The sequence below is a fragment of the Ictidomys tridecemlineatus genome, chromosome 1 (assembly GCF_052094955.1).
Source record: "Ictidomys tridecemlineatus isolate mIctTri1 chromosome 1, mIctTri1.hap1, whole genome shotgun sequence".
In the NCBI taxonomy this organism is placed as follows: Eukaryota; Metazoa; Chordata; class Mammalia; order Rodentia; family Sciuridae; genus Ictidomys; species Ictidomys tridecemlineatus.
The window spans coordinates 229,973,615-229,995,812 of NC_135477.1; positions in this window are offsets into that span (position 1 = coordinate 229,973,615).

Sequence of the window (22,198 nt, forward strand, 5' to 3'; positions counted from 1 at the left end):
GAGTTTAAAAAGTAAGAACAAGAAAACATGTTGCCAATGATACATGAAGTAAATAAAAATGCAAAGATGCCGAAGGTCAAAGTAGGCAAACTAAATTCAAGGTTAAAATTGGTCAGTGAGTGTTCACCTAATGTTTGTTTTCAGTTCATAAAAGTAAATCATTTATCCTTTATATTGTGAAATACACACTGATGAGCCCAGCTTAATTCCATCTTAAGAGTGGGAGCCATCTCGTCACAAAGTTATTAAAAGTGTTCTTATCTGTTTTTCTATAAAATACTAAGTTTTCCTTTTGGCCTGGCCATACTCTAAAACTTGTTTGGAATTCCTGCCCATGCTCGTAACTCACCCATGCCTGGCTCTCTTTGACCAGGTAACAACCCTCCCTAAAACTTAGTGGTCCCTTATAAATTCTGGCTCTCCTTGACCAGATAACTACTCTCCCTAAAACCTCAGCAGTGCCTCATAAATTCTGATGTTGGAATCTCAATTTAATCCTTACCTTGAAATGTTAAGGCATGGAGATCATTAACCTGCTAGCTGCCCTTGTATAATGATTGCCAGAACCCTGTTAACTATAAGTTCCCAAGGCACCCCCCTTTGTAACTTTTTGTGCTATATAAACCTTTCTTCCCAGAAAGCTGTTGCTGTCCTCTTACACAGCTTTTTGGGTGAGGAGGTCTCTGGTCAGCTCTTTTGTGTACACAATGTAACTTTAATTTGGTTTAAAATTGGAGTCTATAGTTTTTTCTTTGTGTTGTGGTTCAACAGCACACAGCATGAGATAGGCCTTCTTAAAATTTTCTAAGTGTTTGACACTATATTTTTAATTATAAATACAATGTCATGCATAGATCTCTAAAAATTTTTCATTTTGAATAACTAAAAATGTTTACCCATCGAACATCAAATCCTGAGTTCTTAACATCCCAGTCACAGACTACTACCATTTCCCTTCCTATTTTGGTCAGTTGGACTAGTTTAGATCCATCTTGTATTTGGAAAAATGCTCTAATTGTATAAATATCCAAAGTGTATAAATATACCAACTTCTCCACATCCTTGCAGCACTTATTAATTTTAAAATTTTCTAATAATGATTATCTTAACCACTTTGAGTTAATAAATCATTTCCCTGATGATTAATAATGCTGAGCCCTCTTTAAATTTACACGTTGCCATTTGTTTTCTTGAGAAATACCTGCTCAAGTCCTTTGAAAATTTTTTTCCACCTGTGTTATGGTTTTTGGGGGGGTTGCTTTTTTTGCCACAGAGTTTTATGAGTTTCTTGAAAATTTTGGATATTAAACATGCATCACATATTCAGTTTGCAAGTATTTTGTCCCATTGCCTTTTGATTTTGTTGATTGCTCCTTTGCTACACTGAAGCTATTGTCTAATGCAGTCTGCTTTGTCTGTTTTCCCTGTTGTTTATGTTTTGGTAAATATATAAGATATTTTTTAAGATTAATCTCATGAAGTTTTATCCTGTTTTCTGCTATGAGTTTTATGGTTTCAGGTCTTACATTTAAGTCTCTAGACATATTTGAGTTGATTTTTAATGTATAGTGTAAGATAGGGATCCAATTCCACGGTTTTGTTGTTGTTTTACAAATTTAAGGTGAATGTAAGATTTTCTGAACACCATTGGTGAAGAAATTGTCCTTTCTGCTTTGTGTATTTTTAGCAATATTTGTTGAACATCAGTTTTTTAATATGTGTATGGTTTTATTTATGGGCTCTCTTCTCTTTTGCATTGATTCATTTGTCTGCTATTACTTTACCTCACTTTTAAAATTACTATAACATTGAAATTTGGATTCAGGAATCATGAGGTCTCTAAATCTATTTTTTTATCAAGATTATTTTGGATATTCAGGGTTTATGTGGTTATATATTAATTTGAGGGGTTTCATACTTGTGTAAAAACTGCTATTGGCACTTGACAGGAATTTATCTAAATCTATATTTGATTTGGGTAGTATGGTTGCTTTGGGAGCCTCCCAATCTCTGGACACAGAATGTCTTTCTATTTATTTGTATCTTTAAATTATTTCATCAATATTTTATAGTTTTAAATGTGCATATATTTCATATTTCAGTTAATTTTATTTGTATAGTATTTTATTTTAGTTTTAATTTCTTTATACATGGATTGTTTGTTCAACTCCCTTTTTGGTTTGTTGTGGTTACTGTACAGGAATAATTTTACATGTTGATTTAGTATCTTACAACTATATAAATTACTGAATTTACTAGTCTAATAGATTTTTTTTAATCTTCAAGGTTTATATGTAAATGTCATGCTATCAGTGAGCAGAGATAAATTTACTTCTTCATTTTCTATTAAAATATATTTTACATCTTTTTCTTGCCTAGTTGCTCTAACTAAAATTTCTAGTATACTGAAAAGAAGTAAAAATATTTGACATAATTCCCTTATTTCTTATTGTGGTTGAATAAATTTCAGTTTTTCATGACTGTATATTATATTTTCTGTGGAACTTTATATAAGGTCTTTACTATAGTGAATTAATTTCCCTCCATTTTTTGTGTTCGGATAGATTATTAGATTTTTTCAAATGTAGTTTCTGGGTCTATTGAGATAATAATATGGTCTGTGCCTTGTTTTATATTACTATGGTAGATCACTTTGTTTGCATTTCATATATTAACTATCCTTTCCATCCCAGAAATAAACACTTGGTCATGCTGTATGATATTTCTAACGTACTATTAAATTTATTTGGCTAGTGTTTTACTTTGAATTTTTACATCTCTGTTCATTAGGGAAATTGACCTGAAATTTTATTTGTACTGTTCTTTTCTAGTTTTACTATTAGGGTAATGTTGTTCTCATAAAATGACTTTGTCATTATGCTGTCTTCTTGAATTCTTTTGGAGGAGTTTGGAAAATCTTGATAATAATAAGTCCTTAGATATTTCCTAAATTTTACCAATGGAATTTTTAGATCTTGAATTTTATCTTTTCAGAGTTTTTTGATTATTGATTCATTCTTACTAATTATATATCTGTTCAGATTTTATTTTTCTTCATGATGCAGCCTAAGTAAACTGTCATGGGAGGCACTATTAATAATTATTCGAAGGTGGATTGTCTTTATATGCAAGTGTATAATCAATCACACTAACCATCAAATATAAACAATTAATGCAAAATGTATGGGTGTGTCAGAGCACCCCAACTAGCATTTAATGCATTCTAATTAAACACTATAAGCAAATCACACAATTCTAGGGCAACCCCAAGCCCCAAAATACCTCCAATGCCGCAGGACTTCTCTTAGCCAAAGAGCAGATGTTGACCTTGTCTGATGGTTCTCTTCTGCCAATGGCTGGATTTTAGGGAATGGTGGAGTCAGTCCAGGGACAGAGAGCAAGGAGGCCAGTCTCACCAATGTCCTTCAAGCAAAATTCTTCAATGTGGCAGGAAAAGCAATTTAAATACAGTTCCAAATTGGTGGTGTATGTCAGTGTTTGGTTACACCTGGTGAAAGTCAATGTCCATTGGTCATGTCCAATGAGGTGATGTAATTGCAACTGAGCATATCCAAGGAGCTATGCCCAGGAGACATTAAGTAACAATTGTTACCAGTCATTGTTGAGCTTGCCTATGGCTAGTACCCCTCTTTATCAATTACAAGCAGACATGACTAAGCAGTTTTGACTATCAAAAATGAATGAAATGGATGCTGCTTCTGAAAACTTAAAAAATGGATCAACCTAATGATGTTAGCAACCTAAGTGCATAGATCCTTCTATGAGGTTTTGGGAGATACTATTGTGACAGCAAAGATAGGCAGTTTTTCAATAGCTTTTCTATCAAGTATTTTTGGTAGAGCCATGGACTGACCAAAAGGCAGGTGGACTTGGATTTAGACTACATATAAATCACTCAGATATTCATTTGGATCTCTCCTGTTCAAAGCAAATCAGAAGTTTAATGTTTCAAACATATGCACCTGCATTGAAATGGCAGCATTATGATCAGGTCAGTCTGTTTCTAATTAAAGCCTGATGTGACTGAATTGCATTAGTGAGTTGTCTGCACACCAAGAAACAATTGTTTCATTATGAAAAGAAGGTAGAATAGTGGATCAGATCATCCAGAAGTGATGTTCCTGGAAAAATATTACCAACACATGTACTTGAATTACATTAATATTGAATTTTACTTGATTAATTCCCATTGTAGAAGCATGGTTATGTTTTTAATAATATTGCTTAATAATTATATTCCATAATTTAGTTTGCTTATGCTCCATCAGTTATTATTGCAGTGCATTTGAAAATTGCATATGTGTTAAGAATATTTTCAAAGGAAATTATCTAAGTAGGTGAAATTCTCTAATTCTTATCTAGAATACATCTCATTTTGGTAGTGATTCCGAATTCTAACGAAAGTTATAGTATAAAAAATTCTTGAAATTATTTTTCTTTGGTGGTATTTATAAAGTTAAGCAGAAATAGAAATGAATGTTTTAAATAAATTAGATTATGTTGATACTATTTTTATAATTTTCAGATATCATAAAATAATTTATATATTTTATAATTTGAGAGTATAATTTAAAGCATTAATTGGGTTTTTAAAGTTGATCTAGCTGGGTGCAGTGGCTCACACCTAGATTCAGAGCCACTCAAGAGGAGTGAGCAGAAGGATCACAAGTTTGAGGCCAGGATCAGCAATTTGTTGAGATCCCCAGAAACTGAGTAAAACTCTGTTTCAAAATAAAATGCGAAAATGACTGGGGGTTGTAGCTCAGTGATTAATTGTCCTAGGCTCAATTTCCAGTACCCTAAAATAACTAACTAAATAAAGACAACAGACCTACTTGGTATTTTAAGGTTAATTTCTATTGTTTCTATTAAATTTTGAGTTTCATAATAACATAAAAGATCAGTAAAGTTAAGCTAACAAGTTGATGTTGTGTATTGATGTATATTAAGTGAAAATTAAATACCTGGTTATAATTCAAAGCAATTTATTTAATAAAAGTATTTAAAACTACATGTAATATTATTTAATTTTATTGTATCCAGTATATTTTTATATTAGCAATGTATGAAAAAATAAAACTCAAGAACAATAAATAAATTTCAATATTTTCATTTTTAGTACATGGTCTATAAATTTGAGAATGGTTAGGTTTATTTATTTTAAGTTATAGCCATTCTCTAATCACTGACATTTCCTAAAAAATAAAAAATAAGTAAGCCAATAAATAAGGGGTATATATTATATATGGATGTACATATGCCCATATATACAATTAAACATATATACATGTGAAATTATGTGTGCATACATTTCTAGCCAGAAAACTCAGTACTATAATATTTGAGATAGTCTTCATATAATCTTTTCTTCTTCAGATCAACTTCATTATTTTTAGTACTATCTCAATATATTTATATATTAGTAAGTATATATTCAGAGCACCAGTAATGTAAGTTTTCACTATTACTAGAGGTAGTAGTAAATTAGTATTCTTTCTTGTTCCTCATGTCTATAATCCATTAAATTAAAGTTTGTCATACAAATAGGCAATTTAGCTGGGTGTGGTGGTGCATGCCTGCAATCCCAGAACCTCAGGGACTGAGGAAGGAGGATCTTGAGTTCAAAGCCAGCCTCAGCAACAGCAAGGTGCTAAGCAACTCAGTGAGACCCTGTCTCTAAAGAAAATCCAAAATAGGGTTGGGAATGTATCTCAGTGTTTGAGTGTCGCGAGTTCAATCCCAGGTATAAAAAAAAAAAAAAAAAAACAAACCAAACAACAACAACAACAACAAAAAACCCAGAAACAAAAACAAATAAGAAATTTGAAAAGACACCAAACATTTGATTTACTGAAATTAATCAAAATAAAAATCAATAAATTTATGACTACCACCCTTATTCTATGAGCAACATACTATGTAGTGATATGCATAATTTTTTGATTTGCTGAATACAAAGCTATAATTCCATTGGTATTGACCTAATAAGCATTTTTATGGGCTATATTACAGTTTATAATCTAATTGCCTATATAAACCTCCTTTCCTATGACATGACAACTCAGTGATGGACAGATCAAAATCTGGTGACCACATCTTCTTTTCTGGATATGCATTACCAATGTGCCAGGGGCTGATTCATACACCGTACATAATTGTTTTCATCCAAGTGTAAAGCAAAAATTCTGCAGTCGGACAAATGTGATAGTAATTGGATGAAGCCCAAAACGTTGTCTGATAAAAGAGTTTTGCCAGCAGCTCATATTGCTTTTTCTCAGTGCTTGATATTTGTCAAAACATTTGCAGCTATTTTTTGCAAGCTTTAGAGCAAAGTGTAACATAACTTTTTTCTTCTTATATAGGAACATAACTTTCCATGATGTTTCAGTATTTATGTTCTCTTCCTGCATTTAGTAATATAATTCATCAACTTTAAGCTTGCAAATGTTATTTTATACTATTCTATATAAAGCTACAAATTGCTTTCTTAGAGAGCAACAAACTGCTACTTCGAAAATGATATGAAACTTTAGTGGCTTCATGCCATTATTTATATGGTTGCCAGGAAAAGCACTGAAATCTGGAGCAAATGGATCTCCAGCTCAAATTAAGTTTCTTTTCTCCATATTTTTGTAATGAGACTTTTACGTATTTTTAGTTTTTGGGGTGACTTAGTAACATTCTGTAGCCATAGACTTTATTGTCCCTGTAGTTGCTGGAGTTCTATTAATTGTTTAAAATAAATAATGTGATTTTCCGTTTTTATTAAGGATTTGTATCATTCTTTTGATTGGTGATTTTATGCTGCAATCATCGCTGAATCTTGATCAGTTTTATAATACAGCAATGAAAAAGCAATTATAACAAATATACATATTAATGCAAATCATAGTAGGCTAAGATTATCTTGGTCAATATCATAGACTAGGTGGCCAAAACAATTAAAAATTACTTCTTCACATTTCTGGAGACTGGGAAACCTAAGATTCAGGTGCCAGTAAATTGAGTTCCTAGTGAGGACTCTCTTCCTGGTTTTCAGTTGGCCTTATTTGTGTAGTGGGGAGAGTCAGGAAGAAAAGCATGCTATCAAGATTTCTCATGTCTCTGCCTCTTTCTTTCTTTCTCTCTTTCTTTTCTTTTCTTTTTTCTTTCTTTCTTTGTTTTTTAACATTTTAAATTTTTTATTAAAATATAAAAACTATACATGTCTATGAAATACAGTGTGCTATTTCAATACTTGTATACAGAATAATTAACATTTCCATCTTGTGATCATTCCTTTATGCTTGCAGACTTTGAGCATCTCTCTTCTAGTTATTCATAAAACATATAGTACATTGTTGTGAACTGCATAGTATGCTCCCTGTTCTATAGAACACTAGAACTGCTTCAATTGAACTGTATTTGGATACCTGTTACATAATATCCCATTGTCTACCCTGTCCCTACATTTCCATCCTTTGATAATCAAATATTTCACATTCCTATTGACTTTGTTTTGTTTTGATTTTTGTTTTGGCACTGGAGATTGAACCCAGGGGCACTTTACCACTGAGCTACATTCCCAAAACTTTTTTTTGAAACAGAGTCTTGCTGAACTGCTGAGACTCTCACTAATGGGCAGTAGAATAAAATAGACACTAGTATTGCTGTGCGTATATATGTGGCCGCATGACCAATGTGATTCTGCAACCTGTACACTTGGTAAAATGAGTAATTATACCCCATTTGATTCAAATATATGATATGTCATTGTCATGAACAACTAATAAAAAAAATGAAGTGTACAATTCAGCGAAAAAAAAAAGAATGATATATAATTTGTAGCCAAATGGATGAAACTAGAGGACATTATATTAAGTAAAATAAGTCAGGTAAAGAAAGATAAATTTGACATGTTCTCTCTCACATTGGCTGCTAAAACATTAGTAAAAGCTAGATGTGGTGGTATATGCCTATACTCTCAGTGACACAGGAGGCTAAGGCAGGAGGATTGCAAATTCAAGGCCAGACTCTTTTTTTTTTTTTTTACATACTTAACTAAAATTTTGTGGGAGTAGGATGTGGCTCAATGGTAGAGTGCATGCCTTACATGTGTAAAGCACTGGATTTGATCCTCATCACCACATAAAAATAAATACAGGTATTGTGTCCATCTACGACTAAAAAAGCCTAAAAATTAAAAACATATAAATCAATTATTGCTTGCTAAAAAATAGTTTCCCTTAATTATTTTTAAAAATTCTTCCCTTGAGTATATTTCTGTTGTTTGTATTGTTCTGTTTTACTTTTAGGAGATTTCAAATTGAATGTAGTTGTTAGATTGAAGAATGCTACAAGAAGGAAAACAGGAAAAACTCTTTTCTACTATTGCTCCAGAAAATGAATATATTTCCAAAATTGTGTGGTGAATAAACTGGTGAATTACAAGAATGCACAAAACATTAGTTTGTCTTATTTACAGGAAGGAGAATTTATGAAAGTGGACATTTTGCTCTGTTTTCTAATAGATAATGATCATATTTGAATCATTTTAGGTATTGCCAATGGTGTTCCATAGGACTTAGCCTTAATTGCAAAGTCTAGACAATAGAAAACAGAGCAAAGTCGTAAGTCATCAATTTGCAATGGGTCCTGTGGATTTCATATTTTCAGCAACAAACACAGATGCAATATATATATATTTTAAATTGTAGCACCTATTCTGAATATAGGAACTATTTTCTTTCTCATGACTCCATTAACAATACAGTATAACAACTATTTGCATAGTATTTACATTGGATTAGATATTATAAGTAATTTAAGGATGATTTGAAGTATACAGAAGGATGTGTTCAGTCTGTATGCAAATATTACCCATTTTATCTAAGGAAATTGAACATCAGGGAATTTTTATATTCCTGGAGGGTCCTGGAAGCAATCCTCTATAGATATCAAAGGATGACTATATTGTCATGTAAAAAACTATTAAATTTTAATCCAGTTGTCTGAAAAGGATTGATGCTTGCCTCTTTTTAAATGGACACTAATCCCATCATGAGAGCACAACCCTCATGATTGTGATTTAAGTTCTTCCTAAAGGCTCACTTCCAAACACCAACACATTGGGGTTTAGGCTTTAACATATGAATCTGAAGGGGGCACAAACTTTTAGTACATAAGGAAGACCAAAGAGAGAATGTGGTTTCTTTAGGGCATGCAATGCCTGTGAGGATGCAATCTGATCATTGCAGCATTTCTATAAAAAATTATTATTTGACTTTCATTTAAAATGGTGAAATACAGATAAAATAAAAATTATTTCTTTCCATTAGGCTCTAAAAATGGCACATTACTAATATATAATATCACAGAGCATTAAGTGCCACCAGCAATTCAAAGATGATGTTTTGAAGTTGTGCATGGGATGGATAGATTTCAATGGAACACTTTGAATCTTTACACATTGCACTATACTATGAAAACATGAAATGCTTTGAAAATTATACATCATTTATGAGACTAAAGCTGTTAACAAACTGGATATTTATACTCAAAGAAGATATTAACTCTCTATTACATCTCTTTTTTTTTCCCACTATAACAACCAATGAGTTTCTGTCCTTTTTTAGTAAATGGGAATAATAATAGTTTCTGATAGGGCTCAAAGTAAATAAAAATAATCAGACATCTAGCCATAAACTATAGTCCACATAATAGACCAATGTGCTTAAAGGTTATTGGGACTGAGTGTGTTACATCAAAGGCAAGCAACCAAACTCTTCCACATATACTTTCTTAAGTCTGCTTAAAAAACCTGTAAATTTATATCAGACATGTCTAATTTTTGGTTTTTAATTGATCTTTTAGGTTTTGAATATTCTTTAAGAGTATGATACTAGGATTTGAGAGATATTAAAGTTGTACTTTCAGAAAAAAATATTAACTCTATTTCAAAACCTCTGCTCTCTTTCAATACTGACTTTTAGGCTGAATATTGCCTGTGATCAGGAATACATCTTATGAGGATTATGCCACTCCAAACTCTCCAATGGATTGTCTGTTTATACTGTGCAAAAAAAAGATGTATTCCTGATTAATAGCCATATATATATATATATATCCCATCTCAGATTCGGTCAAGAGTAAAATTTTGTAGATGATGTTTTTAAAATATATAATAGATCTAACAAAACTAATATTCTTCAGTGACATATTTCTTATAACATAAATATCACCAAATAGTTCATATATTTATTATTTAATAAATATTCAAATATTTTAATCTTCATTTTTAAGGGCAGAAAATATCAGAAAAATCTAGTTTTTTTGACCAAGGGAAAAATGAACAAATATTCATGTAGTTTCAGTTATATTTTAGAGAAATAATTCAAAATAAATATTGGACATATTTTCATAAAATACAATTGTGAAAATAGTGTGCACACCCAAGGGCTGAATTGTGAAACTGTCAAGCTTTAATGGCCTTTTTTGATTACCTCACAGTCTCTTCACCCACAGTGGAGAGATTAGGAGCTCTACACAAAATCACTTTTCTATTTATTGTGTATTTCTTCCTTAAATAACTAAATGAAAATCATATTGTTATAAACAAAGGAGTTCATTCAAGTATTACTGTCATAATACAAATTTTCTCTTCTAAGTGATGATGTTTTATGGTGTTTGTATAATGATATAGAGAAATACTTTTCACTATTCCAAAGTTTTAGGTCTTTCACTTTATTTTTTTTTTAGTTGTAGGTGGACATAATACCTTTATTATATTTATTTTTATGTGGTGCTGAGGATTGAACCCAGTGCCTCACAGGTGCTAGGTGGGGACTCTGCCATTGAGCCACACACTCAGCCCCAAATCTTTCACTGTTATAAATTGTAGTTTGTCCCCGTAACTATTTTCTTTTAATTGTTATTTTGCATATAGTGGGCACATGCCAGTTTACTAAATGTTGCTGAATTTGTATCGAATAAATACCATCAGCGATTTCATAGCTTATGTATAAGAAATTATTTTCCACTTTCACTTTGTCACACTGCACATTTGAAAACACAGCCCATAGATAACAATTACTAATGGCTTGCATTTGTGTGTTTAACTGTATCCCCCAAAATAAGTTTACCTATTTTTGAAGATGTCTTCTAACTCCCATTTAAATATTAATATGTAGGTATGTAAAACTAGAATTCTTTACAATGAAATTACCTTCATCATACTATAGACATCAATTGTGCATTTCTTAACACTGTAATATTTCTTAATTAAGTTGATTTGAAAGCCAACATATATGAATAAAATATTTACAATATTTGACATAATATTTAGATCTTAGTTTACTGCTACTGTTTTGAATTCCTTTCTCTCATCTCTGACATGAGAAGCATAGTTCCTGGACATATCTTATGCTTTATGCAACACACTGTCTCAAATATTTGACACATTTCTCCAATTTTCTGATTTAAGTCTTTTTTTCAAATCTCGCAGGGTCCACACAGGGCACCAATATGGCATTCTAACAGTATGGAAGATTGGCACATATCCAGGGTTCACCCTTAAGAAATGGAAGAAAGGATCAAAAAACAGTGGTACATACCTGTGATTTCAGCAACTCAGGAAACTGTGTTTGGAGGATCACAGATTTAAGTCCAGTCTGGGCAACTTAGCAAGACCTGGTGACAGAGTAGAATGTCCTTGGTTTCCATCCCCAGTACTGGAAAAAAGGAAGGAAGAAAGGAAGGAAAGAAGGAATAGAGGAAGGGAGGGAGAAAGGAAGGGAAGGAATCTGAAAGAGTATGGTTAATTGCAGTTTCAACATTAGAGGGCTATTTCTGAGGTTGAGGCTGCACATTTCCAATAACAGACTTAAAAAAGACAGTGCCAATATCAACCCCTGTTAACCAGCTCGATTGTAATATACAGTCCCTCATGTCTTCTCACTTTTCTCTTAGATTCTCACCCCTGTTAATTCTTGATTCCAAACATCACTTCTAAAATCCCTTGTCTGAACTGTCTTTGTCTCAGCTTCTGTGTACAGTAAAAACCAAGCCATACAATGGAAGCCAGGTGGTGGACATGTGGACAGTATTGTCACAGTGAAGAAGATTTTTCTCTGGGCTGGATTTGAGTGAGATAAAGAGTTATCCAATAATTCTAGACTATTGACAGTAGAGACAAAATTAAGACTATGAAGATAGTGTCAAAACTGATTTTGTCAATTGCAAAATCCTTGCATATTGTCCTTTTGGGAAAATAAAGGAAGCTGAAACAGATATTCCCAACAACAACAACAACAAAAACAAACATGCATAGCCTCTGCATCACTGTTTCTGAGGAGAGCCACTTCTCCTGTCTGGTATATGTAAAATTATCACTTGAAATGGATACATTGCAATGTAGTGCTTGTCATTAGCAAGCTTTGCTTCCCTTTTATTAAAAGTTGGTGATAACTATGGTAAACTCAATGTTTATTTTATAGCAACAGTATCATTGGAGGGATTTCAGAAGACTAACACACACAGGTGATAAGGGACTTGCAGGAGTGAGTCTTCAGTGAGTCTCTTCTGATGAGAGTTGGCAAGGAAGATAGCTGAATAAGGGATCAGATATTGACATGGCAGATTTCTCCTGAGTTTCAGAATTTAATTTCCTGTCCAGAGAAAATAGGACATATCTAATATGCTACAAAGATACTCCTTGCATATTGTCCATTTGGGAAAATAAAGGAAGCTGGAACAGATTTGCCAAAACTGTTGCTAGAACTTTGAGGAAGGTTGAGACTGGACATGTGGTAATTGATGAATTGCTGCTTTATGGGGCGGGTGCTGGTCCATCAACCAAACACAAAAGAGAATTCTAAAGTGTGAGTAGCACTGGTGACCACAGAAAGTGCTGTGCTTAATGCCTTATCAGGTCAGAGTTGGCAGAGGGGAAGAGGACGTTGATCTATGTTCTCTGAAGCATTTCTACAAAAGTAAGAATCAGTTGCTAGCACTTAAGCCTCAGATGTGGTTTGTTGTATAACAAGGGGCAACACATGCTGGGAAACTAGTATCTTGAACTGCCAGTATCTGCAAATAACTAAATGTTCATGCTGTTTTTAGGGACAATGTAGATTAGAAGACTAGTATGCATAGGTTTTCATAAAGCAAAACAGTCAAAGTGACTTGTACACTCAAACGTGTATCAAAAGTATCCAAAAAGTAGGAGGAAATTTAAAAATTAAACAGGAGAAATTATGTGAGAATAGTAGCATTAATTTTTGAATGTTCCTAAGCCTGTCATAAAAACATGTGGAGCTACTAAAAAAATCAAAATCAAATGTCTCTGAGAAACATCTGTAACTATATAGGTTGGTAAGAACATCAGTGTCCCATTTGATGGGGATGCCTTAACAAAGTCCCATACACTGAGTATCTCAGAACAACAGAATTTATTACTTCTGGGACCTTATATATATAATCAACTGTTGATAGGGCCATGTTTCCTCTGAATTTGTGATAGAAGAATTTTGTGATAGATATATAGAAAATATATGTTCTAGGCTTCTCTCCTACCTCCTGGTAATAGTCATATCTTGTCATGCATTTGGATATCTCCCTTATCCCTTCACATAATGTTTGCTCTATGTGTAGAAAATATCACCCTTCATCTTCATTAAAAAAGAAGATGATGGCACACACATATAGTCCCAGAGCCTTGGGAGGCTAAAGCAGGAGGATCGAGAGTTCAAAGCCAGTCTCATCAAAAGCAAGCTGTTAAGCAACTCAGGAAGACCCTTCCCCTAAATAAAATACAAAATAGGATTGGGGATTTGTCTCAGTGGTCAAGTGTACCTAAATTCAATCCCTGCTACTCCCTCAAAAACAAAAAATCCTCAAGAAACAGATCTATCATATTAGAATCAACCATAATGACCTTATGACCTTATTGTAACTTGATCATGTACCAAGACTATCTTCAGATACGTCTATATTCACAGGTACTGAAGGTTGGAATTTCAACATATTTTGGGGGTATACACAATTCAAAACATAATACTCAATAGTCATTAAATAAATATGGAATTTACAAATTTCCTTCAGCCAAATAAAGAGTCTTATTGGAATCAGATAGCATGTTAGAGGAATCAACACAGAAACAAGACGCTGATGCTCTTAAGGACTGGAGAAAGTCAACATATCAAACAAATCCTCACTGACAAGTATATGTCATAATCTTAGCAGAACATTGGCAGGATTTTGCAAGACCCAATTTATGGGTACAGTAAAGTAGCACCAGAGATTTGGAAAGAGTAAATATTGGGGAATGTGACTTGTTGACACTAGCAAACAAAAATACCTTTGAGGACAAACTCTTGCCTTAAAGGTGTAAAATCTAAATTGAATAAGACAGACATTAGGAGAAAAGAAGAGAGATGAAACAGATAAAAAGTGGAGGAGTAAATTGGAAGAGGCAAATGGCAGAATGTTGACATATTTTTGTCACTTCTTAGCAACAATTGAAAACAAAACTAAGTCCCTGAAGCTAGATGATGAGAGATTCTATTTTTCAATCCTTGCTGAAAGTGCAAACAATTCATATCGACTAAACATAAAAAGAGAAAAAGATTGTAATTGAATCCTATACAATATTAGGGGAAAAAAAAAGACCAAGAATCCGATAAGATCCTTATCGGGGCTGGGGATGCGGCTCAAGTGGTAGCGCCCTCGCCTGGCATGTGCAGGGTACTGAGTTAGATCCTTGGCACCACATAAAAATAAAAAATAAAGATGTTGTGTCCACCGAAAACTAAAAAATAAATATTAAAAATTTCTCTCTCTCTCTCTCTCTCTCTTAAAAAAAATTTTTAAAAAAAGATCCTTATGAACAGTGATGACTAATGGCAAAGATATGCCTATGAAACCGAAACTGTAAGGTGTCACCTAAAATCTTGTACCAGACAGCACTAAACTTGTTAGGAATCCTTTATTCAAAAGTCATTGCAAAGAACATGCCTGCCAGCGAAGAGGCAGCACATACAATGCCTCCGTGGTAAGGGGATCAGAGAGACTCATTAATACACCCACATGCGTCCTGCTGGGAAACTTCAAGCAAATTTCCTCTGAAAGGAGATCTTCCTGGAACTAGTAAGTTTAATAGGAGGTGTTAGATTGTCACAAAATACTGAATCTCGGCAACCCAGAGCAGGGGCACAGTCCCGCCGGGGGCCGCCGAATGGCCGCTGCCTACACATTGCAGTGAGCATAGGAGCGGACACTAACCGCCTGGACCCCTGCGAGCGGGCTCTGTGAACCCAAGCCGACCGCCGCCCACGAGCGGCAGCGAGTTTAGGAGCAGGAGCGACCTGCCCAGGTCCCGCGAGCTGGCTTTCTGAATCGCAGCTGGCGCAGGCCACACCCTGCATTGTTCGTGGGAACCATTGCTGCCTGCCTGGATCCCCTCGGGCGGGCCCTGTGAACCCAAGCCGACCGCCGCCCACGAGCGGCAGCGAGTTTAGGATTAGGAGCGACCTGCCCGGGTCCCGCGAGCTGGCTCTCTGAATCGCAGCTGGCGCAGGCCACACGCTGCATTGTTCTTGGGAACCATTGCTGCCTGCCTGGATCCCCACGGGCGGGCCCTGTGAACCCAAGCCGACCGCCGCCCACACGGGGCATCGAGTTTAGGAGCAGGAGCGACCTGCCCAGGTCCCGCGAGCTGGCTCTGTGAATCCCAGCCGGCGCAGGCCACACGCTGCATTGTTCTTGGGAACCATTGCTGCCTGCCTGGACCCCCGCGGGTAGGCCCTGTGAACCCAAGCCGACCGCCGCCCACACGCTGCAGCGAGTTTAGGAGCAGGAGTGGCCTGCCTGGGTCCCCACAGCCCGGCTTTGTGAACCGCCCACACGTAACATCGAACTTGGGAGCAGTTGCTGGCTGTCTGCCTGTCCCCCCTCCCTCCCCCGGGCTGGCTTGGTGAACCTCAACCAGCCGCTGCTCACACGGCGCAGTGAACTTGGGAGCTCGCGCTGCCTGCTTGGCTGCTTGGGCCCCCCGCAGACCAGCTCTGTGAACCGCCACTGGCTACCACCAAGCGGCCGCTGCCTACACCCTTGCAGTGAGTGGGGGAGCAGACACTGCCTGCCCGGCCCCGAGGGCCCGACTCTGTGAACCTCCTCTGGTGGTTTGGAGCTGCAGACGACCACCCTCCACCTGCCAACCCAGTGCTGCAAACGACCCCTGACCAGCTCTGCAAAAGGCCCCGCCCACACAGCGAACAGCAGGAATGGAGACCCACCCAATCGTGGAGGAAGTACCGCTGCACAGTGATTGAATCTCGCCTACTGAGAGGAGAAACTTGGCCTGGTGGGCATAGCTCCACCCACTGGAAGAGCAGAACTCTAGGACTGCATTTATAAAATTTTTTTTTTTTTTACTGTCTTTTTAAATGTTTTTTAATCCATCTTATTTTATTTTATTCTATTTTTTAAATCTCATTTTCCATTTCTACTATTATTATTTCTCTTTAAATCCCTTTTAATCTTCTATTCTTTTCTATCCTTCTTTTCTCCTGTCTTTACATCTCTTTTTAATTTTCTTATTCCCCCTTCCTTGAATTCTACCTGCTTACTCTTATTCTCTTTAGTGACTTCTACCCATCCCTTCTAATACCTTTCCTCCCAAGCTTCAAATATATTTATAGGAGTAAACAGTAACTCAGCAGTCAAACAGAACAAGAAACAATATGAACAGCATGAAAAAGCAAGGAAGAAAAGGAGTGCAAACAATGCAGGGCAGCCTAAATATTCAGGAGGATATAGAACCACCAGAAAAATGGTCATATAAAGAACTCATGGAACACCTGAGACAGATGGAACGGAACCTTAAAGAGGATACAAGACAGCAAATTCAAGCAGCGAAGGAACACATTGAGAATGTATTACACAAACAGATAAAGGAAGAAGTTAAGCATCTTTATCAGGAGATAGAGACTATAAAAAAGAATCAAACCATAATCTTAGAAATGAAGGAAACTATAAACCAAATTAAAAACTCAAATGAGAGTATCATTAATAGAGTGGAGCAAGTAGAAGCTAGAACATCAGATAATGAAGACAAAATATATCATCTGGAAAAGAGGCTAGCCATCTCAGATAGGCTGGTTAAAAATCATGAGAGAAGCATACAAGAGATATGTGATAATATAAAAAAACCAAATTTAAGAGTCATTGGGATAGAGGAAGGGATAGAGATTCAAACAAGGGGAATGAGTAATCTACTAGATGAAATAATCACAGAAAACTTTCCAGAATTAAAAAAGGAAACAGATATTCAAATTGTAGATGCATACAGGACACCGAACATACAAAATCACAGTAGACCAACGCCAAGACACATTGTTTTGAAGATATCCAATATACCGAACAAAGAGAAAATATTAAAAGCTACAAGAGAAAAGAGAAAGATTACATTCAGGGGTAAACCAATAAGGTTAACAACGGACTTCTCAACTCAGATGCTGAAAGCGAGAAGATCCTGGAATAACGTATTTCAAACACTGAAAGACAATGGATGCCAACCAAGAATTCTGTACCCAGCAAAATTAAGCTTCAGATATGACAACGAAATAAAAATCTTTCACGATAAACAAAAACTAAAAGAATTTGCAGCCAGAAAACCAGCGTTGCAAAGCATCTTGAGCAAAACACTTCACGAGGAAGAAACGGAAAACAATAACCAAAGCCAACAGTGGGAAGTACCTTAGTAAAGACAGACGGAGGGGGGAAAACTAATCATGGTGAAACAAACGCAACTAAAAAAAAAAAAAAAAACGAGATAAATAATCAAATATGGCTGGAAGTACAAACCATATATCAATAGTAACTCTAAACATTAATGGTTTAAACACTCCAATAAAGCGACATAGGCTGGTAACATGGATCAAAAAAACAAATCCAACAATATGCTGTCTCCAGGAGACTCACCTGACTGGAAAAGACATACACAGGCTAAAGGTGAAAGGTTGGGAAAAAATATACCACGCACACGCTCCTCGCAAGCAAGCAGGGGTGGCCATCCTCATATTGAATAAAATCGACTTCAAGACTAAGTGAATCCAAAGGGATAAGGAAGGACATTATATACTGTTAAAAGGAACCATTAAACAACAAGACATAACAATTATCAATATTTATGCACCAAATAATGGCGCTTCGAAGTTTATAAAACAAATTCTCCTCAAGTTCAAGAATCAAATAGACCACAACACAATAATTATGGGTGACTTCAACACACCTCTCTCACCATTGGACAGATCCTCCAAGCAAAAGTTGAATAAAGAAACTATAGACCTCAATACCACAATCAATAACCTAGACTTAACTGACATATATAGAATATACCAACCATCATCGAATGGATATACTTTTTTCTCAGCAGCACATGGATCCTTCTCAAAAATAGACCATATATTATGCCATAGGGCAACCCTCAATAAATATAAAGGGGTAGAGATTATACCATGCATTTTATCTGATCATAATGGATTGAAACTGGAAATTAATGATAAAAGAAGGAAGGGAAAATCCAATATCACATGAAAATGAACAATATGTTACTGAATGATCAAAGGGTTACAGAAGACATAAAGGAGGAAATCAAAAAATTCTTAGAGACAAATGAAAATGCAGACACAACCTATCGGAATCTATGGGACACAATGAAAGCAGTTTTAAGAGGGAAATTCATTGCCTGGAGGTCATTCCTCAAAAAAAGGAAAAATCAACAAATAAATGAGCTCACACTTCATCTCAAAGCCCTAGAAAAGGAAGAGCAAAACAATAGCAAATGCAGCAGAAAGCAAGAAATAATTAAAATCAGAGCAGAAATCAATGAAATTGAAACAAAAGAAACTATCGAAAAAATTAACAAAACTAAAAGTTGGTTCTTTGAAAAAATAAACAAGATTGACAAACCTTTAGCCATGCTAACGAAGAGAAGAAGAGAGAGAACTCAAATTACTAACATAAGGGATGAAAAAGGCAATATCACAACAGACGCCACAGAAATACAGAAGACAATTAGAAACTATTTTGAAAACCTATATTCCAATAAAATAGAAGATAGTGAAGACATCGATAAATTTCTTAGGACATATGATTTGCCCAGACTGAGTCAGGAGGACACACACGATTTGAACAGACCAATATCAATGGATGAAATTGAAGAAGTAATCAAAAGACTACCAACCAAGAAAAGCCCAGGACCGGATGGGTATACAGCGGAGTTTTACAAAACCTTTAAAGAAGAATTAATACCAATACTTTTCAAGTTATTCCAGGAAATAGAAAAAGAGGGAGTCCTTCCAAATTCATTCTATGAGGCCAACATCACATTGATTCCGAAACCAGACAAAGACACAGCAAAGAAAGAAAACTACAGACCAATATCTCTGATGAACCTAGATGCAAAAATCCTCAATAAAATTCTGGCGAATCGGATACAAAGACACATCAAAAAAATTGTGCACCATGATCAAGTAGGATTCATCCCTGGGATGCAGGGATGGTTCAATATACGGAAATCAATAAATGTAATTCACCATATCAATAGACTTAAAGATAAGAAACATATGATCATCTCAATAGACGCAGAAAAAGCATTCGACAAAGTACAGCATCCCTTTATGTTCAAAACATTAGAAAAACTAGGGATAACAGGAACTTACCTTGATATTGTAAAAGCTATTTACGCTAAGCCCCAGGCTAGCATCATTCTGAATGGAGAAAAATTGAAGGCATTCCCCTTAAAATCAGGAACAAGACAGGGATGCCCTCTATCACCACTTCTATTCAATATAGTTCTCGAAACACTGGCCAGAGCAATTAGACAAACGAAAGAAATTAAAGGCATAAAAATTGGAAAGGAAGAACTTAAATTATCACTATTTGCAGATGACATGATTCTATACCTAGAAGACCCAAAATGGTCTACAAAAAAACTACTAGAACTAATAAATGAATTCAGCAAAGTGGCAGGATATAAAATCAACACGCACAAATCAAAGGCATTTCTGTATATCAGCAACAAAACCTCTGAAATGGAAATAAGGAAAACCACTCCATTCACAATATCCTCAAAAAAAATAAAATACTTGGGAATCAACCTAACAAAAGAGGTGAAAGATTTATACAATGAAAACTACAGATCCCTAAAAAGAGAAGTAGAAGAAGATCTTAGAAGATGGAAAGATATACCCTGTTCATGGATAGGCAGAACTAACATCATAAAAATGGCGATATTACCAAAAGTCCTCTATAGGTTTAATGCAATGCCAATCAAAATTCCAATGGCATTGCTTGTAGAAATAGATAAAGCAATCATGAAATTCATATGGAAAAATAAAAGACCCAGAATAGCAAAAGCAATTCTAAGCAGGAAGTGTGAATCAGGTGGTATAGCAATACCAGATTTCAAACTATACTACAGAGCAATAGTAACAAAAACAGCATGGTACTGGTACCAAAACAGGCGGGTAGACCAATGGTACAGAATAGAGGATACAGAGACTAATCCACAAAGTTACAACTATCTTATATTCGATAAAGGGGCTAAAAGCATGCAATGGAGGAAGGATAGCATTTTCAACAAATGGTGTTGGGAAAACTGGAAATCCATATGCAACAAAATGAACCTGAATCCCCTCCTCTCACCATGCACAAAAATTAGCTCAAAATGGATCAAGGACCTTGATATCAAATCAGAGACTCTGCGTATGATAGAAGAAAAAGTTGGCTACGATCTACATATTGTGGGATCAGGTTCCAAATTCCTTAACAGGACACCCATAGCACAAGAGTTAATAGCAAGAATCAACAAATGGGACTTACTTAAACTAAAAAGTTTTTTCACAGCAAGAGAAACAATAAGAGAAGTAAATCGGGAGCCTACATCATGGGAACAAATTTTTACCCCCCACACTTCAGATAGAGCCCTAATATCCAGAGTTTACAAAGAACTCAAAAAATTAGACAATAAGACAACAAATAACCCAATCAACAAATGGGCCAAGGACCTGAACAGACACTTCTCAGAGGAGGACATACAATCAATCAACAGATACATGAAAAAATGCTCACCATCTCTAGCAGTCAGAGAAATGCAAATCAAAACTACCCTAAGATACCATCTCACTCCAGTAAGATTGGCAGCCATTATGAAGTCAAATAATAACAAGTGCTGGCGAGGATGTGGGGAAAAGGGTACTCTTATACATTGCTGGTGGGACTGCAAATTGGTGCAGCCAATTTGGAAAGCAGTATGGAGATTCCTGGGAAAGCTAGGAATGGAACCACCATTTGACCCAGTTATTGCCCTTCTTGGTCTATTCCCTGAAGACCTTAAAAGAGCGTACTACAGGGATACTGCCACATCGATGTTCATAGCAGCACAATTCACAATAGCTAGACTGTGGAACCAACCCAGATGCCCTTCAATGGATGAATGGATTAAAAAAATGTGGCATTTATACACTATGGAGTATTACACAGCACTAAAAAATGACAAAATCATGGAATTTGCAGGGAAATGGATGGCATTAGAGCAGATTATGCTCAGTGAAGCTAGCCAATCCCTAAAAAACAAATACCAAATGTCTTCTTTGATATAATGAGAGCAACTAAGAATAGAGTAGGGAGGAAGAGCAGGAAGAAAAGATTGACATTAAACAGAGGCACGAGATGGGAGGGAAAGAGAGAGAAAAGTGGAATTGCATGGAAATGGAAAGAGACCCTCATTGTTATAAAAAACTACATAAAAGAGGTTGTGAGGGGAATTGGAAGAAAAATAAGGAGAGAAATGAATTACAGTAGATGGGATAGAAAGAAAAGATGGGGGGAGGGGGATAGTAGAGGATAGGAAAGGTAGCAGAATACATCAGTCACTAGTATGGCATTATGTAAAAATGTGAATGTGTAACCTATGTGATTCTGCAATCTGTATTTGGGGTAAAAATGGGAGTTCATAACTCACTTGAAACTATTGTTCGAAGTATGATATGTCAAGAGCTTTGTAATGTTGTGAACAACCAATAAAAAAAAAAAAAAAGTCATTGCAATTAGGAAAAGATACCAGCAGTCTGGACTCCAGGGAAATAAATTGCCTTTCAGAGCTGTGTTTGGGGGATCCTAGGTGATCTGTGTTTGC